The following is a 7819-nucleotide window of genomic DNA, read 5'->3' on the forward strand; positions in this document are numbered from 1 at the left end:
CTTCTCTAGGGGCCAAGATTCACACCAGGTTCTTCCCTGCTAAAGCCCACACTAAAAGTAAACCTCCTTCTGCCCTCCTTGGGCTTGGCTTTTCATCCCTTTCTGGTTCCTCAGCTGAACCACTCCCAGGGCTCTCTGCCTGGCAGGCCAGGCCCAGCCCCATTATCAGGGTGCACCACTGGAGCCTGGTCCATGTCCAATGGCTGCTCCGAGGCCCGTCTGGCTCCTTCTTTACTCAGGACAGGGTCACAGGGCCAACTCTCTCCCCAGGCTTCCTGCTTGATCCTCTGGGTCTCGCTACTCTCTAGCCCCAGAGTGACTACAGAGCTCCTCTCCTCTCCCTGCATCCCCTTCTGTTCTAAGCTTCTGCGGTTTATAGTCCCCTCCCACCTCCCCAATACAGTCTGGTATGTTAAATGGTCTCTCAGGCCCACTTTAAGCTCTCCCTTGCCTGTGGGGGGTACACACGCCACCACACAAGGCCTCATTGAAATCAATGGGACTACTTGCAGATTGGGGGACTACCCACAGAGAGGAAGGGGAGTAGAATGAGCATACATGGTTTGATATTACAAGCTTCATGACCTGACTGCGTGACTGTGTGACATGCAGCCTCGAATTCCTCTTTGCCCTCCGATTCAGATGCCATTTGGAAAGCAATAGGCTTGATTTGCAATGACAGTCCCATCACAACATCCAGAGGTTTCGTTTAATTCAATGGCAAGGCTGCGTTACAATGCTCATCACCCGATTCAGCATCTTCAGTGTAGCTTAGATTTGACCTTGATAGCATAACTTCAACCTGCTTAATACTCCCATGCCGTGGATTTGAACTGCCCCTCTGATACTTTTACTGTATGCGGGGGAACGTTCAACAGACTTATTCACTTGAGAGTTTGCATAATGCAGCTGGGCTCTAAATAGCAGTTTTTAAAATCCAACACGGTCACTTTAAAATAACGAAACCCCTCAAACAATAGCCATTGTAGGAACACATGTCAGTGAACAAGTAACTACAGTCTCAAGGCACTGGGCCATGACTTTGCCAATGCTTAAATGAGGAAGTTAAGGACAAAAATATAAGTTGCCTTCAAAAACCCACCTTAACATGACAGGCCAGACTCACCACTTCCCTGTGTCAGCCCAGCCTTCGTGTCCGAGTGTGTGTACTATAGATATAAACACAGATGAGTTCATTGGAGCTACCAAAATTCTGACCCTGAAACTGGTGCACATGGACATGAAGTTAAGGGGGCTCCACACAGCCACTGAAGCAAATCCATCTGGAGATGCAGGCCCTGTATAATTAACTTCCATAGCTTGCGTTCCCCTTAAGCCAATAGGGGTTGAGTTCATCAGGCAGACATTATGAATACACAGAAATAATACAGCCCACGTCTCACACTCAGAAGTGAAGCAAAGAAGTGTGGAAATTAAAAAAAAAAAATCAATCTATAATGTAGGAGGTGAATCCCATTCAGAGCATGAGAGATTGAGTGAATGACACTCCACTGGCCTATTAAGAATGTACAGTGTTTCGTTTATGTCCAGTAGAGAGCAGAATGTCATTGCAAATAAATTTCACCCAGTAAGGAAAGCCGTATGTGCAATGAGGAAGTGAGACCTTCCCCACAAAATAAAACCTGGAGTGGTGGAAATCAAGTGTTACCTGGACAGACTGAAGATGATGAAGCTCCATGAGCATCATAATCCAGCCGTGCAATTGAAACGTAACATCCATGGTTTGTAATGCAAGTGATGCTTATTACTGTTGCTATCTGCGTAGCTGAGGTTTCCCCTGGAGCACCCTTTGCTGTAGTATCTAAGCACTGATCTTTGTCCAGCTCCTCCTGAGGAAATGCAGGTCTAATACACTATAGCTTTAAAGTATTATAGTCGCACCCAGGAACCGGCTGAGAGAGGGGTTCCATTGTGCTAGATGTTTCACAGACACATAGACAAGACAGGCCAAGCATGGGAGGGGAAACAAGCACAGAGAGGTGAAATGACTTGACCCAAGTGACAGGCAGTGCTGGGACTAGAACCCCGGTCTCCTGGTTCCCACTCCAGTGCTCTGTCCTCTGAGGCACACTGCTTCAAAATGAGACTTCATCGTTGATATTTGAGATTCATTGCTGTGCTCTGGTGAGCTCTGCACTGGGGCAGAGGGGGAAGCCCACAGGTGACTGTCTCCTCTGTACTGGGGCTGATGCAGACCGATTCAGCACCCCAAATAGAGAAGAGTAAAGTCTCTAACTTCACCTGGCTGCCCAAAACTCCTATGGGCTGCAGACAGTCCCTCTAATGTGAGCTTTCAATCCTCTAGCTAGAAACAGTGAAAGACATACCTGCAATTTCTGCAATTTAATATGTATTGTTTGTACATAGCACCTGCTGGTCTTTAATAATCATAGCATCATAGAATATCAGGGTCGGAAGGGATCTCAGGAGGTCATCTAGTCCAACCCCCTGCTTAAAGCAGGACCAATCCCCAATTTTTTGTTCCCAATCCCTAAATGGCCCCTTCAAGGATTGAATTCACAACCCTGGGTTTAGCAGGCCAATGCTCAAGCCACTGAGCTATCCCTCTCCCAAAATAAAAAGAGTCAGGGTTGCAATGAGCACTTTCACAAGTTTCCTCTTCAATGTTGTCGTTAATGAGAAATGAAAACTAATTCTGTGGTTTAGCAGGAACTGGTCTGGGCAAAGGTTTCTGGATGAGTTGCTTTGATGTAGATGGTGTGAATGGGTTTTGGGAGTGTCTTCACAATAGCTTTGAGCAGGGATGTGAGGATCTTAAGAGGCCTTAGTCTCTTAGGACTGGTCCACATGATCGCTTACGTCACTCAGAGGTGTGAAAAAGTCAAGATCTGTAAGGGGTTGTCTACACTTGGAAATTTACTGAAATAGCTATTCCAGAATAATCATACATAAAATAAAATAATAAATGTAGTGACTCCAGAATAGTTAATTTTGTAGATAAATCCTTAGGCTTTGGCTAGACCGGGATTAAAAGGTGCGTTAGAAAATGTTAATTAATAGGTTCCAACTGCTGCCAAGTCCAGGAGCATATCCTGTCACGTGCTATGCTGGCGGAATTACAGCAATGAGAATGGGAAGAGGTTTGGTTTCTGTCTGTGGGAAGATTCAGCAAATACCCAGGACTTTCGGAGACACTAAACTCTGATCTCCCTGATAATTTATTGCAAACGCTCTGAGAGCCTGCCATGTGGGGGAGCAGACATGGAGTAGGCTGATACAGAGCCTTGCGCAAATGCTGGAGGAGCCAGCTCCTGCCTGCTCCTGCCTCTTGTCAAACAAGGGAGATGCAATCATCCAACAGCACAACCATGCTGACTTGAGAACACTGACCCTCCCACCAGAGTGGTCATGGGCCCTAGTGCAGACACTGAATACAGGCCGGTGGAGCAAGAAAGATTCCCTGGAACCGAGCGGGTGGTAACTGGACACCCTCCACAATGGCCATGAGCCCAGCTGGGTCTCTGAAGGTGCCCTGTGATTTCCTGCATGAGCATTCTTGAAAGGGTTAATTTCTCTTGATGTGCAGCTGTGTCAGATAGGCACTTGCACTGGTCACCCAGCCATGGCAATCCGTAATTAACTAAGGCCTGGTCTGCACTACAGAGGTAAGGCAGCTTACATGGTCCTAACTGTGTAAGCATCTACACTAGAATGTCACTCCTGCTGAAGTAACTTGCCCACTACCCCGACTTAACTCCACCTCTGGGAGAGGCGGAGTGCTTAGGTCGGTGTAGGTAGGTTGATCCAGCGTCGGGGTAGACGCTGTTCTGCTCGACACCCCCTGTTACTGACTTTCCGAAGCCGTCCCACAATGCCCCACACTGACCCTTCAATCGGCGCAAGCGCTCCTGGTGAGGACGCGCACCACTGACAAAGGAGCGTGGTGTGGACACGCAAAGCGATTTAATTACGGCGGTGGCTGTATGTCACCGTCACTTAGGTCAACATAATTTTGTGGTGCAGACTTGCCCTAAGCATCAGGAAAGTGGTCAGCGTGTTATGACCTTTATAACAATAGTCCCTGGATGCCCAAGTGAAATCCTGGCCCCACTGCACTGGTGCTGTACAGACACTGGGGGCATGTCTACACCTGACCTGATACAGCGCCATTGTGCCACTGTAGAGCTTCAGTGTAGACACTGCCTATGCTGATGGGAGGGGTTCTCCGGCTGCCGTAGATAATCACCTCCCTGAGAGGTGGTAGGTAGGTCAATGGAAGAATTCCTCTGTCGACCTGGGGCCGGCTGCACCGGCGGTTAGGTGGGCGTAGCGACGTCTCTGAGGGGTGTGGGTTTTTCCGCCTTGTGAGAGACGTAGATATGCCAATGCAAGTGCCTAGTGTAGACCAGCCAATGGGAGTTTTCCCACTGACATTAATGGGGCCAAGATTTCACCCATTGTAAAAGACAGGCCTAGCAGGTGAGCCAGACGAAAGGTGAGAGGGGAAACAGAGGCACCAACTAGATTCCACTTGAAGGGCTTGTCTGTACTGAAAACATACACTGGCGTAGCTACGCCCCGGAGAGAAAAATCCCCACCCCTCAGGTACAGATCTATGCCAAGCTGATCCCCGGTGTGGACAACTCCAGGGAGATAGAAGAATTCTTCCTCTCGGGGAGAGAGAGTAACTGCAGCGATGGGCGAACCCCTCCTGCCGCTGCGGTGAGGGTCAACACGGACCCTCTGCAGCTGCGCCGGTGTAGCATTGTAATTTCAACCAATTAGTTTAGCGCACGCTAAAGTTCTGTTGCTTTGTCTCCATTAAGCGTTTTACAAACTGCCGCTCCCCTCAGGCGAGGCAGCTCTAACATCAAGTCTTTAACTCCTCATCCCGACACTGATTCCTCACCAGAGCTGCTCAGTTTAAACCCACGGAAAATCTGGGGGTTTCTGGCTGCCAGCCCTACACACTCATCCTGCGTTTGGCCTTCACAAGAAGAAGGATGGTCCAATGCCAAGGACCCTACCCTGGAACTTAGGAGGTCCGGGTTCAAGCCCTGCTATGCCACACACTTCTAGGGCGACCTTAGGCAAGTCACTGAGGCCTAGATCCCCTCAATCCTTGATTTCAATGAAAGTTAGGAGCTTACAGACTGAGGATCTGGGCCTTAGCTGCCCGTGTACAAGGCGATAATGGCCCTGTCCTGTCTACCAGGGACATTATGGGAACAAATACATTAAAAATTGGGGGGGTGCTCAGGTACTGCAGTGACGGGCGCCCGATACATACTGTAGGTAGTGAACGATAAATGGGCCAGAGCCACAGCTTCCCCTCAGGTACAGATGCACAGCCCCGTTTAAAGCCTGTAAAGCTACAGCTCTACCTGAGGACAGGAAGGGGCCAATATCTTGGCAAACGGAAAATCAGGGGGAACTGGAGGGTGCAGAATTAAATGGCAAGTTTACCAGCACACGGAGGCCAACACACACAAACCTCGCACCTCAAGAGATACCCTCAGGGAGCTTGTTTTACACCCCGTCATCAGCACAGTGCCCCCTGGGTGTTGGTCCTGTTCTGACTCAGGAGAAAGAGTGCTGCCCATTGGCTCACCATCATTGCTGCTGGCAGCAGCTCTGGTTTACCTTGGAGTTCTCCCCTCCAGGTCACAACCTGACGAAGTTGGCTTGGCCCAGAGGAGCCTACAGGATCAGATGAGACCAGTTCTCCAAGTGGCATGGCTATGGCACTGCATCTGTAAAGATGGGCTCTTCCTGGAGGGAAGAGACACAACCTGCCTTCCCTGCCCATCTCCCACAAACCCAGCAGAGTGCCTGAAATCCTCCAGAACTCACCCAGGTCAGTGGAATTATTGTGTGGACTGTCTCAGGGGGCAGCTTTCACAATGAAGGAAATAGGAAAAAGATTTAGCAGGACAATATTTGCCCCCTACCTTACTTGTGCCACTATTAATCATCTCTGAGCTTTAGGAGACACACTCTCCCATCCCAACCTCTCTGGTAGCTGGGTCTGGCAGGGAAGCTTGTGCCTCTGCTTATGATCTCAGACTGAAGTGTTCCACACTAGTGTTTTGGGGTCCAGCTGGAGACAGATTTGTAGAGGAAGGGGGCTCTCTCCTTTCTGAAAGTCAGGCCCTTCAATATGTCTCAAGCTAGGCACCCTGACCTGAGGCAGCCAAAATCACTAAGGCACTCTGGCAAATTTAGGCTTCAGTCTTTAGTCACACAAGTTACTGTGTTGTAATAAAATTCCCCGATAACTTCATTGCAGCAGCAGGGTTCTATAGGAAGAGAAGATCTAGGGGGAGGAGCAAACACCCAACTCACTGGTAATCACAATGGAAAAGTTAAGACAAACATGTATTAAAGAAATGGAATACATGGAATAAAGAATGGAAATCTGCCATTCAGAAATTCTCCCATCGAGCCATCTCCTTTCCTCCATGCAGTCTGACACGGCGAAAGCCCTGACAAACATACGCTGAACATCACACTCTCATGTAGACCTAGTGAGGATCCCAAATAACCACTGGAAAAAACTATTTGTCACTCCATCACTCTGGGCCTTAGTTTCCCTATCTGTAAAATGGGGATCTATAAAATCTTCTCCCCACACCTTGTCTATGTCAATTGTAAATTCTTTGGCACTCCCTCTCACTAAGCGTCCGTGGCCAGAAGGGACCATTGTTCAGCTAATCTGACCAACCTCCCGCCCCCAGGCCAGAGAATTTCTCCAAGCTGAGGTGCTGCACAGATGCCTGGCTGGGGCAGCTGTGTTCTACTCAAATACTAGTGATAAATAATCTGACATTCCTGGGTCTAATCCAAGCCTTTGGACACTTTCCACTAACTGTTGTAGCAACCCCTGAGCAAATATAACTTGGTTTCTGCCATTATGGCTTTTTTCAGACCATAATGAACCACAGAAGACCTTCGCTGGCATGGAGCTACTTTCCTCCCTGCATGGCAACATGAAGCAGTAAGGGCTGGTATCTGCTGCTGATTCAGCCACTCAGGTATCTGGCTGGGTCTGAAGTTGATGCACATTCCAATGTGATGAAGCATTCCTGGGGGCAACTGCGCAATATAAATCAACTCAGGTTCAAGAGAGGAAGCCTCCAGAAATCATCCTGCATCTGAACCCAACAACCAGCATGGAGGAGCAGTGGGGCCAGACCAGTGTGTCAGTGCAAAGTCATTCCTGTGCAAAATAGGAGGCCGCTAGGAGCGTAACCTCCCTGTTTGGAAATATTGATCTCCATGGTCTGCTGGCCAATTCCCTGGATGGTGTCCTGATCCTGGGGGGGAGCCCCACTGGGTATGTCTACAGTGCAATTAAAACCCCGCAGCTGGCCCATGCCAGCTGACGCAAACTCGCAGCATTGTTTAGTTGCAGCGAACCTCGGGCTGGGACCCGGGCTCGAGGACCCTGCGAGGTGAGGAAGTCCCAGAGCTGGGATGTCTAAACCACAATTAAACAGCCCCGCTGCCAGAGCCAGCTGGCACAGACCAGCCTCAGGAGTCTAACTGCAGTGTTGGCATATCCATAGACATAGCTGTGGGCATGTCCCCACAACTATGGATGGAGTGGCTTTGCAGGATCAGGACTGTGTCCTAGACATCGCTCGGGACTGTTCACACAGCGTCTGGGCAAACTTTGTACCATTTGTTCCGCTGGCACCAAATGAACTCTTATGAAATAACCAGTCGCATTTTATATTAAGGATCCATTTCTCAAGAGTTTGTGAAAGGCTAATGCGGGATTACTATGTTTTAACACACGGTTAATCAATTGGTACAGCTGTTAATCCAGCCAGGC

The sequence above is a fragment of the Lepidochelys olivacea genome (genome assembly GCF_965140295.1).
Source record: "Lepidochelys olivacea isolate rLepOli2 genome assembly, chromosome: 11".
Taxonomy (NCBI): Eukaryota; Metazoa; Chordata; order Testudines; family Cheloniidae; genus Lepidochelys; species Lepidochelys olivacea.